At 52.1% G+C, this 14,391-nt stretch overlaps 14 non-coding genes and 3 pseudogenes across 14 annotated transcripts; all 17 read left to right on the top strand.

The window, feature by feature from the left end:
- Window positions 1-540: 540 nt before the first annotated feature.
- On the top strand, window positions 541-659 carry LOC142189083 (5S ribosomal RNA). Its single transcript, XR_012713279.1, has one exon. It is a non-coding gene; the product is annotated as a 5S ribosomal RNA (ribosomal RNA).
- A 714-nt stretch (window positions 660-1,373) lies between these two features.
- On the top strand, window positions 1,374-1,492 carry LOC142189081 (5S ribosomal RNA). The gene has a single exon (XR_012713277.1). It is a non-coding gene; the product is annotated as a 5S ribosomal RNA (ribosomal RNA).
- A 715-nt stretch (window positions 1,493-2,207) lies between these two features.
- On the top strand, window positions 2,208-2,316 carry LOC142189527 (5S ribosomal RNA; annotated as a pseudogene).
- A 715-nt stretch (window positions 2,317-3,031) lies between these two features.
- Window positions 3,032-3,150, top strand: LOC142189255 (5S ribosomal RNA). The gene has a single exon (XR_012713439.1). It is a non-coding gene; the product is annotated as a 5S ribosomal RNA (ribosomal RNA).
- A 714-nt stretch (window positions 3,151-3,864) lies between these two features.
- LOC142189217 (5S ribosomal RNA) lies at window positions 3,865-3,983 on the top strand. Its single transcript, XR_012713403.1, has one exon. It is a non-coding gene; the product is annotated as a 5S ribosomal RNA (ribosomal RNA).
- Window positions 3,984-4,698: 715 nt separating this feature from the next.
- Window positions 4,699-4,817, top strand: LOC142189198 (5S ribosomal RNA). The gene has a single exon (XR_012713385.1). It is a non-coding gene; the product is annotated as a 5S ribosomal RNA (ribosomal RNA).
- A 714-nt stretch (window positions 4,818-5,531) lies between these two features.
- LOC142189080 (5S ribosomal RNA) lies at window positions 5,532-5,650 on the top strand. Its single transcript, XR_012713276.1, has one exon. It is a non-coding gene; the product is annotated as a 5S ribosomal RNA (ribosomal RNA).
- Window positions 5,651-6,365: 715 nt separating this feature from the next.
- On the top strand, window positions 6,366-6,474 carry LOC142189526 (5S ribosomal RNA; annotated as a pseudogene).
- Window positions 6,475-7,189: 715 nt separating this feature from the next.
- LOC142189254 (5S ribosomal RNA) lies at window positions 7,190-7,308 on the top strand. Its single transcript, XR_012713438.1, has one exon. It is a non-coding gene; the product is annotated as a 5S ribosomal RNA (ribosomal RNA).
- A 714-nt stretch (window positions 7,309-8,022) lies between these two features.
- On the top strand, window positions 8,023-8,141 carry LOC142189216 (5S ribosomal RNA). The gene has a single exon (XR_012713402.1). It is a non-coding gene; the product is annotated as a 5S ribosomal RNA (ribosomal RNA).
- Window positions 8,142-8,856: 715 nt separating this feature from the next.
- Window positions 8,857-8,975, top strand: LOC142189196 (5S ribosomal RNA). The gene has a single exon (XR_012713384.1). It is a non-coding gene; the product is annotated as a 5S ribosomal RNA (ribosomal RNA).
- A 714-nt stretch (window positions 8,976-9,689) lies between these two features.
- LOC142189506 (5S ribosomal RNA) lies at window positions 9,690-9,798 on the top strand (annotated as a pseudogene).
- A 714-nt stretch (window positions 9,799-10,512) lies between these two features.
- LOC142189079 (5S ribosomal RNA) lies at window positions 10,513-10,631 on the top strand. Its single transcript, XR_012713275.1, has one exon. It is a non-coding gene; the product is annotated as a 5S ribosomal RNA (ribosomal RNA).
- Window positions 10,632-11,345: 714 nt separating this feature from the next.
- On the top strand, window positions 11,346-11,464 carry LOC142189246 (5S ribosomal RNA). Its single transcript, XR_012713430.1, has one exon. It is a non-coding gene; the product is annotated as a 5S ribosomal RNA (ribosomal RNA).
- Window positions 11,465-12,179: 715 nt separating this feature from the next.
- LOC142189078 (5S ribosomal RNA) lies at window positions 12,180-12,298 on the top strand. Its single transcript, XR_012713274.1, has one exon. It is a non-coding gene; the product is annotated as a 5S ribosomal RNA (ribosomal RNA).
- Window positions 12,299-13,012: 714 nt separating this feature from the next.
- On the top strand, window positions 13,013-13,131 carry LOC142189317 (5S ribosomal RNA). The gene has a single exon (XR_012713496.1). It is a non-coding gene; the product is annotated as a 5S ribosomal RNA (ribosomal RNA).
- Window positions 13,132-13,845: 714 nt separating this feature from the next.
- LOC142189379 (5S ribosomal RNA) lies at window positions 13,846-13,964 on the top strand. Its single transcript, XR_012713554.1, has one exon. It is a non-coding gene; the product is annotated as a 5S ribosomal RNA (ribosomal RNA).
- The last annotated feature ends 427 nt before the right edge of the window (window positions 13,965-14,391 follow it).

Raw genomic sequence — 14,391 nt, 5'->3', positions numbered from 1 at the left:
GGGCGTGGTGGCCACCAGCGTTGTGGCTTTTTACTTTTAATAATAGCAGGCTTCATTTCCATAGTATCTGGGCCTCCCGCCGGGCTGGAAGCCATAGCTAGTAACCTGCAGTCCAATTTACAGGGCAACACAGGCTGAACATCTTTGCAGACAACGCGCCCTAAAAAAAGAGAAGCTGACTGAAAAGCAGCTTCGCTTCCAGGCACGGGCAACCATCTCAACTTCTTCCTTAGCCGACTCCTGGACAATGGGCTCTGGTCCAGCTTGCTCTTTCTTTCACCCCCGGGATGGTTTCTTAGCCCTGCGCAGACCTTGCGCCCAGCCCTTTTGAAAGAGGGCGGCTGCGGCCTGTGACTGGTTGCTGAACAACACCTGTGGGTATAAGGGCCGCCCCCAGCTCTTTCACTGCTCCTGTTGGAGTATGAAGTTCCCTTAAGAGAAGGCAAAAAGTGAAGAAAAAGGTCTAGCGTGAAGTAGTGCAAAGAGCTGCCAGCAGCCAGGCTGCAAAGTAGAAGAGGAGTAAGTGAGAAGATTGTCTCTGCCTACGGCCACACCACCCTGAACACGCCCGATCTCGTCTGATCTCGGAAGCTAAGCAGGGTCGGGCCTGGTTAGTACTTGGATGGGAGACCGCCTGGGAATACCAGGTGCTGTAGGCTTTTGCTTTTCCTCACTTCCACCAGCAGGGGTCACTCTCCTCTATGCCATTTTTACATTCACTTTTTACACTGCACACTTGCTTCTTTTACATTCGCTTTCTCTCTTGCACTCTTTAGGCCTTGCAAAATCCTAGTATTCTCAGTCTTACCGCTATCACTCTTAGCAGCCGCAGCGGGCGTGGTGGCCACCAGCGTTGTGGCTTTTTACTTTTAATAATAGCAGGCTTCATTTCCATAGTATCTGGGCCTCCCGCCGGGCTGGAAGCCATAGCTAGTAACCTGCAGACCAATTTACAGGGCAACACAGGCTGAACATCTTTGCAGACAACGTGCCCTAAGAAAAGAGAAGCTGACTGAAAAGCAGCTTCGCTTCCAGGCACGGGCAACCATCTCAACTTCTTCCTTAGCCGACTCCTGGACAATGGGCTCTGGTCCAGCTTGCTCTTTCTTTCACCCCCGGGATGGTTTCTTAGCCCTGCGCAGACCTTGCGCCCAGCCCTTTTGAAAGAGGGCGGCTGCGGCCTGTGACTGGTTGCTGAACAACACCTGTGGGTATAAGGGCCGCCCCCAGCTCTTGCACTGCTCCTGTTGGAGTATGAAGTTCCCTTAAGAGAAGGCAAAAAGTGAAGAAAAAGGTCTAGCGTGAAGTAGTGCAAAGGGCTGCCAGCAGCCAGGCTGCAAAGTAGAAGAGGAGTAAGTGAGAAGCCTGTCTCTGCCTACGGCCACACCACCCTGAACACGCCCGATCTCGTCTGATCTCGGAAGCTAAGCAGGGTCGGGCCTGGTTAGTACTTGGATGGGAGACCGCCTGGGAATACCAGGTGCTGTAGGCTTTTGCTTTTCCTCACTTCCACCAGCAGGGGTCACTCTCCTCTATGCCATTTTTACATTCACTTTTTACACTGCACACTTGCTTCTTTTACATTCGCTTTCTCTCTTGCACTCTTTAGGCCTTGCAAAATCCTAGTATTCTCAGTCTTACCGCTATCACTCTTAGCAGCCGCAGCGGGCGTGGTGGCCACCAGCGTTGTGGCTTTTTACTTTTAATAATAGCAGGCTTCATTTCCATAGTATCTGGGCCTCCCGCCGGGCTGGAAGCCATAGCTAGTAACCTGCAGACCAATTTACAGGGCAACACAGGCTGAACATCTTTGCAGACAACGCGCCCTAAGAAAAGAGAAGCTGACTAAAAAGCAGCTTCGCTTCCAGGCACGGGCAACCATCTCAACTTCTTCCTTAGCCGACTCCTGGACAATGGGCTCTGGTCCAGCTTGCTCTTTCTTTCACCCCCGGGATGGTTTCTTAGCCCTGCGCAGACCTTGCGCCCAGCCCTTTTGAAAGAGGGCGGCTGCGGCCTGTGACTGGTTGCTGAACAACACCTGTGGGTATAAGGGCTGCCCCCCAGCTCTTGAACTGCTCCTGTTGGAGTATGAAGTTCCCTTAAGAGAAGGCAAAAAGTGAAGAAAAAGGTCTAGCGTGAAGTAGTGCAAAGAGCTGCCAGCAGCCAGGCTGCAAAGTAGAAGAGGAGTAAGTGAGAAGACTGTCTCTGCCTACGGCCACACCACCCTGAACACGTCTGATCTCGGAAACTAAGCAGGGTCGGGCCTGGTTAGTACTTGGATGGGAGACCGCCTGGGAATACCAGGTGCTGTAGGCTTTTGCTTTTCCTCACTTCCACCAGCAGGGGTCACTCTCCTCTATGCCATTTTTACATTCACTTTTTACACTGCACACTTGCTTCTTTTACATTCGCTTTCTCTCTTGCACTCTTTAGGCCTTGCAAAATCCTAGTATTCTCAGTCTTACCGCTATCACTCTTAGCAGCCGCAGCGGGCGTGGTGGCCACCAGCGTTGTGGCTTTTTACTTTTAATAATAGCAGGCTTCATTTCCATAGTATCTGGGCCTCCCGCCGGGCTGGAAGCCATAGCTAGTAACCTGCAGACCAATTTACAGGGCAACACAGGCTGAACATCTTTGCAGACAACGCGCCCTAAGAAAAGAGAAGCTGACTGAAAAGCAGCTTCGCTTCCAGGCACGGGCAACCATCTCAACTTCTTCCTTAGCCGACTACTGGACAATGGGCTCTGGTCCAGCTTGCTCTTTCTTTCACCCCCGGGATGGTTTCTTAGCCCTGCGCAGACCTTGCGCCCAGCCCTTTTGAAAGAGGGCGGCTGCGGCCTGTGACTGGTTGCTGAACAACACCTGTGGGTATAAGGGCCGCCCCCCAGCTCTTGCACTGCTCCTGTTGGAGTATGAAGTTCCCTTAAGAGAAGGCAAAAAGTGAAGAAGAAGGTCTAGCGTGAAGTAGTGCAAAGAGCTGCCAGCAGCCAGGCTGCAAAGTAGAAGAGGAGTAAGTGAGAAGCCTGTCTCTGCCTACGGCCACACCACCCTGAACACGCCCGATCTTGTCTGATCTCGGAAGCTAAGCAGGGTTGGGCCTGGTTAGTACTTGGATGGGAGACCGCCTGGGAATACCAGGTGCTGTAGGCTTTTGCTTTTCCTCACTTCCACCAGCAGGGGTCACTCTCCTCTATGCCATTTTTACATTCACTTTTTACACTGCACACTTGCTTCTTTTACATTCGCTTTCTCTCTTGCACTCTTTAGGCCTTGCAAAATCCTAGTATTCTCAGTCTTACCGCTATCACTCTTAGCAGCCGCAGCGGGCGTGGTGGCCACCAGCGTTGTGGCTTTTTACTTTTAATAATAGCAGGCTTCATTTCCATAGTATCTGGGCCTCCCGCCGGGCTGGAAGCCATAGCTAGTAACCTGCAGTCCAATTTACAGGGCAACACAGGCTGAACATCTTTGCAGACAACGCGCCCTAAGAAAAGAGAAGCTGACTGAAAAGCAGCTTCGCTTCCAGGCACGGGCAACCATCTCAACTTCTTCCTTAGCCGACTCCTGGACAATGGGCTCTGGTCCAGCTTGCTCTTTCTTTCACCCCCGGGATGGTTTCTTAGCCCTGCGCAGACCTTGCGCCCAGCCCTTTTGAAAGAGGGCGGCTGCGGCCTGTGACTGGTTGCTGAACAACACCTGTGGGTATAAGGGCCGCCCCCAGCTCTTGCACTGCTCCTGTTGGAGTATGAAGTTCCCTTAAGAGAAGGCAAAAAGTGAAGAAAAAGGTCTAGGGTGAAGTAGTGCAAAGAGCTGCCAGCAGCCAGGCTGCAAAGTAGAAGAGGAGTAAGTGAGAAATTTGTCTCCGCCTATGGCCACACCACCCTGAACACGCCCGATCTCGTCTGATCTCGGAAGCTAAGCAGGGTCGGGCCTGGTTAGTACTTGGATGGGAGACCGCCTGGGAATACCAGGTGCTGTAGGCTTTTGCTTTTCCTCACTTCCACCAGCAGGGGTCACTCTCCTCTATGCCATTTTTACATTCACTTTTTACACTGCACACTTGCTTCTTTTACATTCGCTTTCTCTCTTGCACTCTTTAGGCCTTGCAAAATCCTTGTATTCTCAGTCTTACCGCTATCACTCTTAGCAGCCGCAGCGGGCGTGGTGGCCACCAGCGTTGTGGCTTTTTACTTTTAATAATAGCAGGCTTCATTTCCATAGTATCTGGGCCTCCCGCCGGGCTGGAAGCCATAGCTAGTAACCTGCAGACCAATTTACAGGGCAACACAGGCTGAACATCTTTGCAGACAACGCGTCCTAAGAAAAGAGAAGCTGACTGAAAAGCAGCTTCGCTTCCAGGCACGGGCAACCATCTCAACTTCTTCCTTAGCCGACTACTGGACAATGGGCTCTGGTCCAGCTTGCTCTTTCTTTCACCCCCGGGATGGTTTCTTAGCCCTGCGCAGACCTTGCGCCCAGCCCTTTTGAAAGAGGGCGGCTGCGGCCTGTGACTGGTTGCTGAACAACACCTGTGGGTATAAGGGCCGCCCCCCAGCTCTTGCACTGCTCCTGTTGGAGTATGAAGTTCCCTTAAGAGAAGGCAAAAAGTGAAGAAGAAGGTCTAGCGTGAAGTAGTGCAAAGAGCTGCCAGCAGCCAGGCTGCAAAGTAGAAGAGGAGTAAGTGAGAAGCCTGTCTCTGCCTACGGCCACACCACCCTGAACACGCCCGATCTCGTCTGATCTCGGAAGCTAAGCAGGGTCGGGCCTGGTTAGTACTTGGATGGGAGACCGCCTGGGAATTCCAGGTGCTGTAGGCTTTTGCTTTTCCTCACTTCCACCAGCAGGGGTCACTCTCCTCTATGCCATTTTTACATTCACTTTTTACACTGCACACTTGCTTCTTTTACATTCGCTTTCTCTCTTGCACTCTTTAGGCCTTGCAAAATCCTAGTATTCTCAGTCTTACCGCTATCACTCTTAGCAGCCGCAGCGGGCGTGGTGGCCACCAGCGTTGTGGCTTTTTACTTTTAATAATAGCAGGCTTCATTTCCATAGTATCTGGGCCTCCCGCCGGGCTGGAAGCCATAGCTAGTAACCTGCAGACCAATTTACAGGGCAACACAGGCTGAACATCTTTGCAGACAACGTGCCCTAAGAAAAGAGAAGCTGACTGAAAAGCAGCTTCGCTTCCAGGCACGGGCAACCATCTCAACTTCTTCCTTAGCCGACTCCTGGACAATGGGCTCTGGTCCAGCTTGATCTTTCTTTCACCCCCGGGATGGTTTCTTAGCCCTGCGCAGACCTTGCGCCCAGCCCTTTTGAAAGAGGGCGGCTGCGGCCTGTGACTGGTTGCTGAACAACACCTGTGGGTATAAGGGCCGCCCCCAGCTCTTGCACTGCTCCTGTTGGAGTATGAAGTTCCCTTAAGAGAAGGCAAAAAGTGAAGAAAAAGGTCTAGCGTGAAGTAGTGCAAAGGGCTGCCAGCAGCCAGGCTGCAAAGTAGAAGAGGAGTAAGTGAGAAGCCTGTCTCTGCCTACGGCCACACCACCCTGAACACGCCCGATCTCGTCTGATCTCGGAAGCTAAGCAGGGTCGGGCCTGGTTAGTACTTGGATGGGAGACCGCCTGGGAATACCAGGTGCTGTAGGCTTTTGCTTTTCCTCACTTCCACCAGCAGGGGTCACTCTCCTCTATGCCATTTTTACATTCACTTTTTACACTGCACACTTGCTTCTTTTACATTCGCTTTCTCTCTTGCACTCTTTAGGCCTTGCAAAATCCTAGTATTCTCAGTCTTACCGCTATCACTCTTAGCAGCCGCAGCGGGCGTGGTGGCCACCAGCGTTGTGGCTTTTTACTTTTAATAATAGCAGGCTTCATTTCCATAGTATCTGGGCCTCCCGCCGGGCTGGAAGCCATAGCTAGTAACCTGCAGACCAATTTACAGGGCAACACAGGCTGAACATCTTTGCAGACAACGCGCCCTAAGAAAAGAGAAGCTGACTAAAAAGCAGCTTCGCTTCCAGGCACGGGCAACCATCTCAACTTCTTCCTTAGCCGACTCCTGGACAATGGGCTCTGGTCCAGCTTGCTCTTTCTTTCACCCCCGGGATGGTTTCTTAGCCCTGCGCAGACCTTGCGCCCAGCCCTTTTGAAAGAGGGCGGCTGCGGCCTGTGACTGGTTGCTGAACAACACCTGTGGGTATAAGGGCTGCCCCCCAGCTCTTGAACTGCTCCTGTTGGAGTATGAAGTTCCCTTAAGAGAAGGCAAAAAGTGAAGAAAAAGGTCTAGCGTGAAGTAGTGCAAAGAGCTGCCAGCAGCCAGGCTGCAAAGTAGAAGAGGAGTAAGTGAGAAGACTGTCTCTGCCTACGGCCACACCACCCTGAACACGTCTGATCTCGGAAACTAAGCAGGGTCGGGCCTGGTTAGTACTTGGATGGGAGACCGCCTGGGAATACCAGGTGCTGTAGGCTTTTGCTTTTCCTCACTTCCACCAGCAGGGGTCACTCTCCTCTATGCCATTTTTACATTCACTTTTTACACTGCACACTTGCTTCTTTTACATTCGCTTTCTCTCTTGCACTCTTTAGGCCTTGCAAAATCCTAGTATTCTCAGTCTTACCGCTATCACTCTTAGCAGCCGCAGCGGGCGTGGTGGCCACCAGCGTTGTGGCTTTTTACTTTTAATAATAGCAGGCTTCATTTCCATAGTATCTGGGCCTCCCGCCGGGCTGGAAGCCATAGCTAGTAACCTGCAGACCAATTTACAGGGCAACACAGGCTGAACATCTTTGCAGACAACGCGCCCTAAGAAAAGAGAAGCTGACTGAAAAGCAGCTTCGCTTCCAGGCACGGGCAACCATCTCAACTTCTTCCTTAGCCGACTACTGGACAATGGGCTCTGGTCCAGCTTGCTCTTTCTTTCACCCCCGGGATGGTTTCTTAGCCCTGCGCAGACCTTGCGCCCAGCCCTTTTGAAAGAGGGCGGCTGCGGCCTGTGACTGGTTGCTGAACAACACCTGTGGGTATAAGGGCCGCCCCCCAGCTCTTGCACTGCTCCTGTTGGAGTATGAAGTTCCCTTAAGAGAAGGCAAAAAGTGAAGAAGAAGGTCTAGCGTGAAGTAGTGCAAAGAGCTGCCAGCAGCCAGGCTGCAAAGTAGAAGAGGAGTAAGTGAGAAGCCTGTCTCTGCCTACGGCCACACCACCCTGAACACGCCCGATCTTGTCTGATCTCGGAAGCTAAGCAGGGTTGGGCCTGGTTAGTACTTGGATGGGAGACCGCCTGGGAATACCAGGTGCTGTAGGCTTTTGCTTTTCCTCACTTCCACCAGCAGGGGTCACTCTCCTCTATGCCATTTTTACATTCACTTTTTACACTGCACACTTGCTTCTTTTACATTCGCTTTCTCTCTTGCACTCTTTAGGCCTTGCAAAATCCTAGTATTCTCAGTCTTACCGCTATCACTCTTAGCAGCCGCAGCGGGCGTGGTGGCCACCAGCGTTGTGGCTTTTTACTTTTAATAATAGCAGGCTTCATTTCCATAGTATCTGGGCCTCCCGCCGGGCTGGAAGCCATAGCTAGTAACCTGCAGTCCAATTTACAGGGCAACACAGGCTGAACATCTTTGCAGACAACGCGCCCTAAGAAAAGAGAAGCTGACTGAAAAGCAGCTTCGCTTCCAGGCACGGGCAACCATCTCAACTTCTTCCTTAGCCGACTCCTGGACAATGGGCTCTGGTCCAGCTTGCTCTTTCTTTCACCCCCGGGATGGTTTCTTAGCCCTGCGCAGACCTTGCGCCCAGCCCTTTTGAAAGAGGGCGGCTGCGGCCTGTGACTGGTTGCTGAACAACACCTGTGGGTATAAGGGCCGCCCCCAGCTCTTGCACTGCTCCTGTTGGAGTATGAAGTTCCCTTAAGAGAAGGCAAAAAGTGAAGAAAAAGGTCTAGGGTGAAGTAGTGCAAAGAGCTGCCAGCAGCCAGGCTGCAAAGTAGAAGAGGAGTAAGTGAGAAATTTGTCTCCGCCTATGGCCACACCACCCTGAACACGCCCGATCTCGTCTGATCTCGGAAGCTAAGCAGGGTCGGGCCTGGTTAGTACTTGGATGGGAGACCGCCTGGGAATACCAGGTGCTGTAGGCTTTTGCTTTTCCTCACTTCCACCAGCAGGGGTCACTCTCCTCTATGCCATTTTTACATTCACTTTTTACACTGCACACTTGCTTCTTTTACATTCGCTTTCTCTCTTGCACTCTTTAGGCCTTGCAAAATCCTTGTATTCTCAGTCTTACCGCTATCACTCTTAGCAGCCGCAGCGGGCGTGGTGGCCACCAGCGTTGTGGCTTTTTACTTTTAATAATAGCAGGCTTCATTTCCATAGTATCTGGGCCTCCCGCCGGGCTGGAAGCCATAGCTAGTAACCTGCAGACCAATTTACAGGGCAACACAGGCTGAACATCTTTGCAGACAACGCGTCCTAAGAAAAGAGAAGCTGACTGAAAAGCAGCTTCGCTTCCAGGCACGGGCAACCATCTCAACTTCTTCCTTAGCCGACTACTGGACAATGGGCTCTGGTCCAGCTTGCTCTTTCTTTCACCCCCGGGATGGTTTCTTAGCCCTGCGCAGACCTTGCGCCCAGCCCTTTTGAAAGAGGGCGGCTGCGGCCTGTGACTGGTTGCTGAACAACACCTGTGGGTATAAGGGCCGCCCCCCAGCTCTTGCACTGCTCCTGTTGGAGTATGAAGTTCCCTTAAGAGAAGGCAAAAAGTGAAGAAGAAGGTCTAGCGTGAAGTAGTGCAAAGAGCTGCCAGCAGCCAGGCTGCAAAGTAGAAGAGGAGTAAGTGAGAAGCCTGTCTCTGCCTACGGCCACACCACCCTGAACACGCCCGATCTCGTCTGATCTCGGAAGCTAAGCAGGGTCGGGCCTGGTTAGTACTTGGATGGGAGACCGCCTGGGAATTCCAGGTGCTGTAGGCTTTTGCTTTTCCTCACTTCCACCAGCAGGGGTCACTCTCCTCTATGCCATTTTTACATTCACTTTTTACACTGCACACTTGCTTCTTTTACATTCGCTTTCTCTCTTGCACTCTTTAGGCCTTGCAAAATCCTAGTATTCTCAGTCTTACCGCTATCACTCTTAGCAGCCGCAGCGGGCGTGGTGGCCACCAGCGTTGTGGCTTTTTACTTTTAATAATAGCAGGCTTCATTTCCATAGTATCTGGGCCTCCCGCCGGGCTGGAAGCCATAGCTAGTAACCTGCAGACCAATTTACAGGGCAACACAGGCTGAACATCTTTGCAGACAACGTGCCCTAAGAAAAGAGAAGCTGACTGAAAAGCAGCTTCGCTTCCAGGCACGGGCAACCATCTCAACTTCTTCCTTAGCCGACTCCTGGACAATGGGCTCTGGTCCAGCTTGATCTTTCTTTCACCCCCGGGATGGTTTCTTAGCCCTGCGCAGACCTTGCGCCCAGCCCTTTTGAAAGAGGGCGGCTGCGGCCTGTGACTGGTTGCTGAACAACACCTGTGGGTATAAGGGCCGCCCCCAGCTCTTGCACTGCTCCTGTTGGAGTATGAAGTTCCCTTAAGAGAAGGCAAAAAGTGAAGAAAAAGGTCTAGCGTGAAGTAGTGCAAAGGGCTGCCAGCAGCCAGGCTGCAAAGTAGAAGAGGAGTAAGTGAGAAGCCTGTCTCTGCCTACGGCCACACCACCCTGAACTCGTCTGATCTCGGAAGCTAAGCAGGGTCGGGCCTGGTTAGTACTTGGATGGGAGACCGCCTGGGAATACCAGGTGCTGTAGGCTTTTGCTTTTCCTCACTTCCACCAGCAGGGGTCACTCTCCTCTATGCCATTTTTACATTCACTTTTTACACTGCACACTTGCTTCTTTTACATTCGCTTTCTCTCTTGCACTCTTTAGGCCTTGCAAAATCCTAGTATTCTCAGTCTTACCGCTATCACTCTTAGCAGCCGCAGCGGGCGTGGTGGCCACCAGCGTTGTGGCTTTTTACTTTTAATAATAGCAGGCTTCATTTCCATAGTATCTGGGCCTCCCGCCGGGCTGGAAGCCATAGCTAGTAACCTGCAGACCAATTTACAGGGCAACACAGGCTGAACATCTTTGCAGACAACGCGCCCTAAGAAAAGAGAAGCTGACTGAAAAGCAGCTTCGCTTCCAGGCACGGGCAACCATCTCAACTTCTTCCTTAGCCGACTCCTGGACAATGGGCTCTGGTCCAGCTTGCTCTTTCTTTCACCCCCGGGATGGTTTCTTAGCCCTGCGCAGACCTTGCGCCCAGCCCTTTTGAAAGAGGGCGGCTGCGGCCTGTGACTGGTTGCTGAACAACACCTGTGGGTATAAGGGCCGCCCCCAGCTCTTGCACTGCTCCTGTTGGAGTATGAAGTTCCCTTAAGAGAAGGCAAAAAGTGAAGAAAAAGGTCTAGCGTGAAGTAGTGCAAAGAGCTGCCAGCAGCCAGGCTGCAAAGTAGAAGAGGAGTAAGTGAGAAGTTTGTCTCCGCCTACGGCCACACCACCCTGAACACGCCCGATCTCGTCTGATCTCGGAAGCTAAGCAGGGTCGGGCCTGGTTAGTACTTGGATGGGAGACCGCCTGGGAATACCAGGTGCTGTAGGCTTTTGCTTTTCCTCACTTCCACCAGCAGGGGTCACTCTCCTCTATGCCATTTTTACATTCACTTTTTACACTGCACACTTGCTTCTTTTACATTCGCTTTCTCTCTTGCACTCTTTAGGCCTTGCAAAATCCTAGTATTCTCAGTCTTACCGCTATCACTCTTAGCAGCCGCAGCGGGCGTGGTGGCCACCAGCGTTGTGGCTTTTTTCTTTTAATAATAGCAGGCTTCATTTCCATAGTATCTGGGCCTCCCGCCGGGCTGGAAGCCATAGCTAGTAACCTGCAGACCAATTTACAGGGCAACACAGGCTGAACATCTTTGCAGACAACGCGCCCTAAGAAAAGAGAAGCTGACTGAAAAGCAGCTTCGCTTCCAGGCACGGGCAACCATCTCAACTTCTTCCTTAGCCGACTACTGGACAATGGGCTCTGGTCCAGCTTGCTCTTTCTTTCACCCCCGGGATGGTTTCTTAGCCCTGCGCAGACCTTGCGCCCAGCCCTTTTGAAAGAGGGCGGCTGCGGCCTGTGACTGGTTGCTGAACAACACCTGTGGGTATAAGGGCCGCCCCCAGCTCTTGCACTGCTCCTGTTGGAGTATGAAGTTCCCTTAAGAGAAGGCAAAAAGTGAAGAAAAAGGTCTAGCGTGAAGTAGTGCAAAGGGCTGCCAGCAGCCAGGCTGCAAAGTAGAAGAGGAGTAAGTGAGAAGCCTGTCTCTGCCTACGGCCACACCACCCTGAACACGCCCGATCTCGTCTGATCTCGGAAGCTAAGCAGGGTCGGGCCTGGTTAGTACTTGCATGGGAGACCGCCTGGGAATACCAGGTGCTGTAGGCTTTTGCTTTTCCTCACTTCCACCAGCAGGGGTCACTCTCCTCTATGCCATTTTTACATTCACTTTTTACACTGCACACTTGCTTCTTTTACATTCGCTTTCTCTCTTGCACTCTTTAGGCCTTGCAAAATCCTAGTATTCTCAGTCTTACCGCTATCACTCTTAGCAGCCGCAGCGGGCGTGGTGGCCACCAGCGTTGTGGCTTTTTACTTTTAATAATAGCAGGCTTCATTTCCATAGTATCTGGGCCTCCCGCCGGGCTGGAAGCCATAGCTAGTAACCTGCAGACCAATTTACAGGGCAACACAGGCTGAACATCTTTGCAGACAACGCGCCCTAAGAAAAGAGAAGCTGACTGAAAAGCAGCTTCGCTTCCAGGCACGGGCAACCATCTCAACTTCTTCCTTAGCCGACTACTGGACAATGGGCTCTGGTCCAGCTTGCTCTTTCTTTCACCCCCGGGATGGTTTCTTAGCCCTGCGCAGACCTTGCGCCCAGCCCTTTTGAAAGAGGGCGGCTGCGGCCTGTGACTGGTTGCTGAACAACACCTGTGGGTATAAGGGCCGCCCCCCAGCTCTTGCACTGCTCCTGTTGGAGTATGAAGTTCCCTTAAGAGAAGGCAAAAAGTGAAGAAGAAGGTCTAGCGTGAAGTAGTGCAAAGAGCTGCCAGCAGCCAGGCTGCAAAGTAGAAGAGGAGTAAGTGAGAAGCCTGTCTCTGCCTACGGCCACACCACCCTGAACACGCCCGATCTCGTCTGATCTCGGAAGCTAAGCAGGGTCGGGCCTGGTTAGTACTTGGATGGGAGACCGCCTGGGAATACCAGGTGCTGTAGGCTTTTGCTTTTCCTCACTTCCACCAGCAGGGGTCACTCTCCTCTATGCCATTTTTACATTCACTTTTTACACTGCACACTTGCTTCTTTTACATTCGCTTTCTCTCTTGCACTCTTTAGGCCTTGCAAAATCCTAGTATTCTCAGTCTTACCGCTATCACTCTTAGCAGCCGCAGCGGGCGTGGTGGCCACCAGCGTTGTGGCTTTTTACTTTTAATAATAGCAGGCTTCATTTCCATAGTATCTGGGCCTCCCGCCGGGCTGGAAGCCATAGCTAGTAACCTGCAGACCAATTTACAGGGCAACACAGGCTGAACATCTTTGCAGACAACGTGCCCTAAGAAAAGAGAAGCTGACTGAAAAGCAGCTTCGCTTCCAGGCACGGGCAACCATCTCAACTTCTTCCTTAGCCGACTCCTGGACAATGGGCTCTGGTCCAGCTTGCTCTTTCTTTCACCCCCGGGATGGTTTCTTAGCCCTGCGCAGACCTTGCGCCCAGCCCTTTTGAAAGAGGGCGGCTGCGGCCTGTGACTGGTTGCTGAACAACACCTGTGGGTATAAGGGCCGCCCCCAGCTCTTGCACTGCTCCTGTTGGAGTATGAAGTTCCCTTAAGAGAAGGCAAAAAGTGAAGAAAAAGGTCTAGCGTGAAGTAGTGCAAAGGGCTGCCAGCAGCCAGGCTGCAAAGTAGAAGAGGAGTAAGTGAGAAGCCTGTCTCTGCCTACGGCCACACCACCCTGAACACGCCCGATCTCGTCTGATCTCGGAAGCTAAGCAGGGTTGTGCCTGGTTAGTACTTGGATGGGAGACCGCCTGGGAATACCAGGTGCTGTAGGCTTTTGCTTTTCCTCACTTCCACCAGCAGGGGTCACTCTCCTCTATGCCATTTTTACATTCACTTTTTACACTGCACACTTGCTTCTTTTACATTCGCTTTCTCTCTTGCACTCTTTAGGCCTTGCAAAATCCTAGTATTCTCAGTCTTACCGCTATCACTCTTAGCAGCCGCAGCGGGCATGGTGGCCACCAGCGTTGTGGCTTTTTACTTTTAATAATAGCAGGCTTCATTTCCATAGTATCTGGGCCTCCCGCCGGGCTGGAAGCCATAGCTAGTAACCTGCAGACCAATTTACAGGGCAACACAGGCTGAACATCTTTGCAGACAACGTGCCCTAAGAAAAGAGAAGCTGACTGAAAAGCAGCTTCGCTTCCAGGCACGGGCAACCATCTCAACTTCTTCCTTAGCCGACTCCTGGACAATGGGCTCTGGTCCAGCTTGCTCTTTCTTTCACCCCCGGGATGGTTTCTTAGCCCTGCGCAGACCTTGCGCCCAGCCCTTTTGAAAGAGGGCGGCTGCGGCCTGTGACTGGTTGCTGAACAACACCTGTGGGTATAAGGGCCGCCCCCAGCTCTTGCACTGCTCCTGTTGGAGTATGAAGTTCCCTTAAGAGAAGGCAAAAAGTGAAGAAAAAGGTCTAGCGTGAAGTAGTGCAAAGAGCTGCCAGCAGCCAGGCTGCAAAGTAGAAGAGGAGTAAGTGAGAAATTTGTCTCCGCCTATGGCCACACCACCCTGAACACGCCCGATCTCGTCTGATCTCGGAAGCTAAGCAGGGTCGGGCCTGGTTAGTACTTGGAAGGGAGACTGCCTGGGAATACCAGGTGCTGTAGGCTTTTGCTTTTCCTCACTTCCACCAGCAGGGGTCACTCTCCTCTATGCCATTTTTACATTCACTTTTTACACTGCACACTTGCTTCTTTTACATTCGCTTTCTCTCTTGCACTCTTTAGGCCTTGCAAAATCCTAGTATTCTCAGTCTTACCGCTATCACTCTTAGCAGCCGCAGCGGGCGTGGTGGCCACCAGCGTTGTGGCTTTTTACTTTTAATAATAGCAGGCTTCATTTCCATAGTATCTGGGCCTCCCGCCGGGCTGGAAGCCATAGCTAGTAACCTGCAGACCAATTTACAGGGCAACACAGGCTGAACATCTTTGCAGACAACGCGCCCTAAGAAAAGAGAAGCTGACTGAAAAGCAGCTTCGCTTCCAGGCACGGGCAACCATCTCAACTTCTTCCTTAGCCGACTACTGGACAATGGGC

The sequence above is a fragment of the Leptodactylus fuscus genome, unplaced genomic scaffold (assembly GCF_031893055.1).
Source record: "Leptodactylus fuscus isolate aLepFus1 unplaced genomic scaffold, aLepFus1.hap2 HAP2_SCAFFOLD_99, whole genome shotgun sequence".
In the NCBI taxonomy this organism is placed as follows: domain Eukaryota; kingdom Metazoa; phylum Chordata; class Amphibia; order Anura; family Leptodactylidae; genus Leptodactylus; species Leptodactylus fuscus.
Note: the sequence above shows the minus strand (reverse complement) of the source record. Positions and strands in the feature narration are given on the sequence as shown.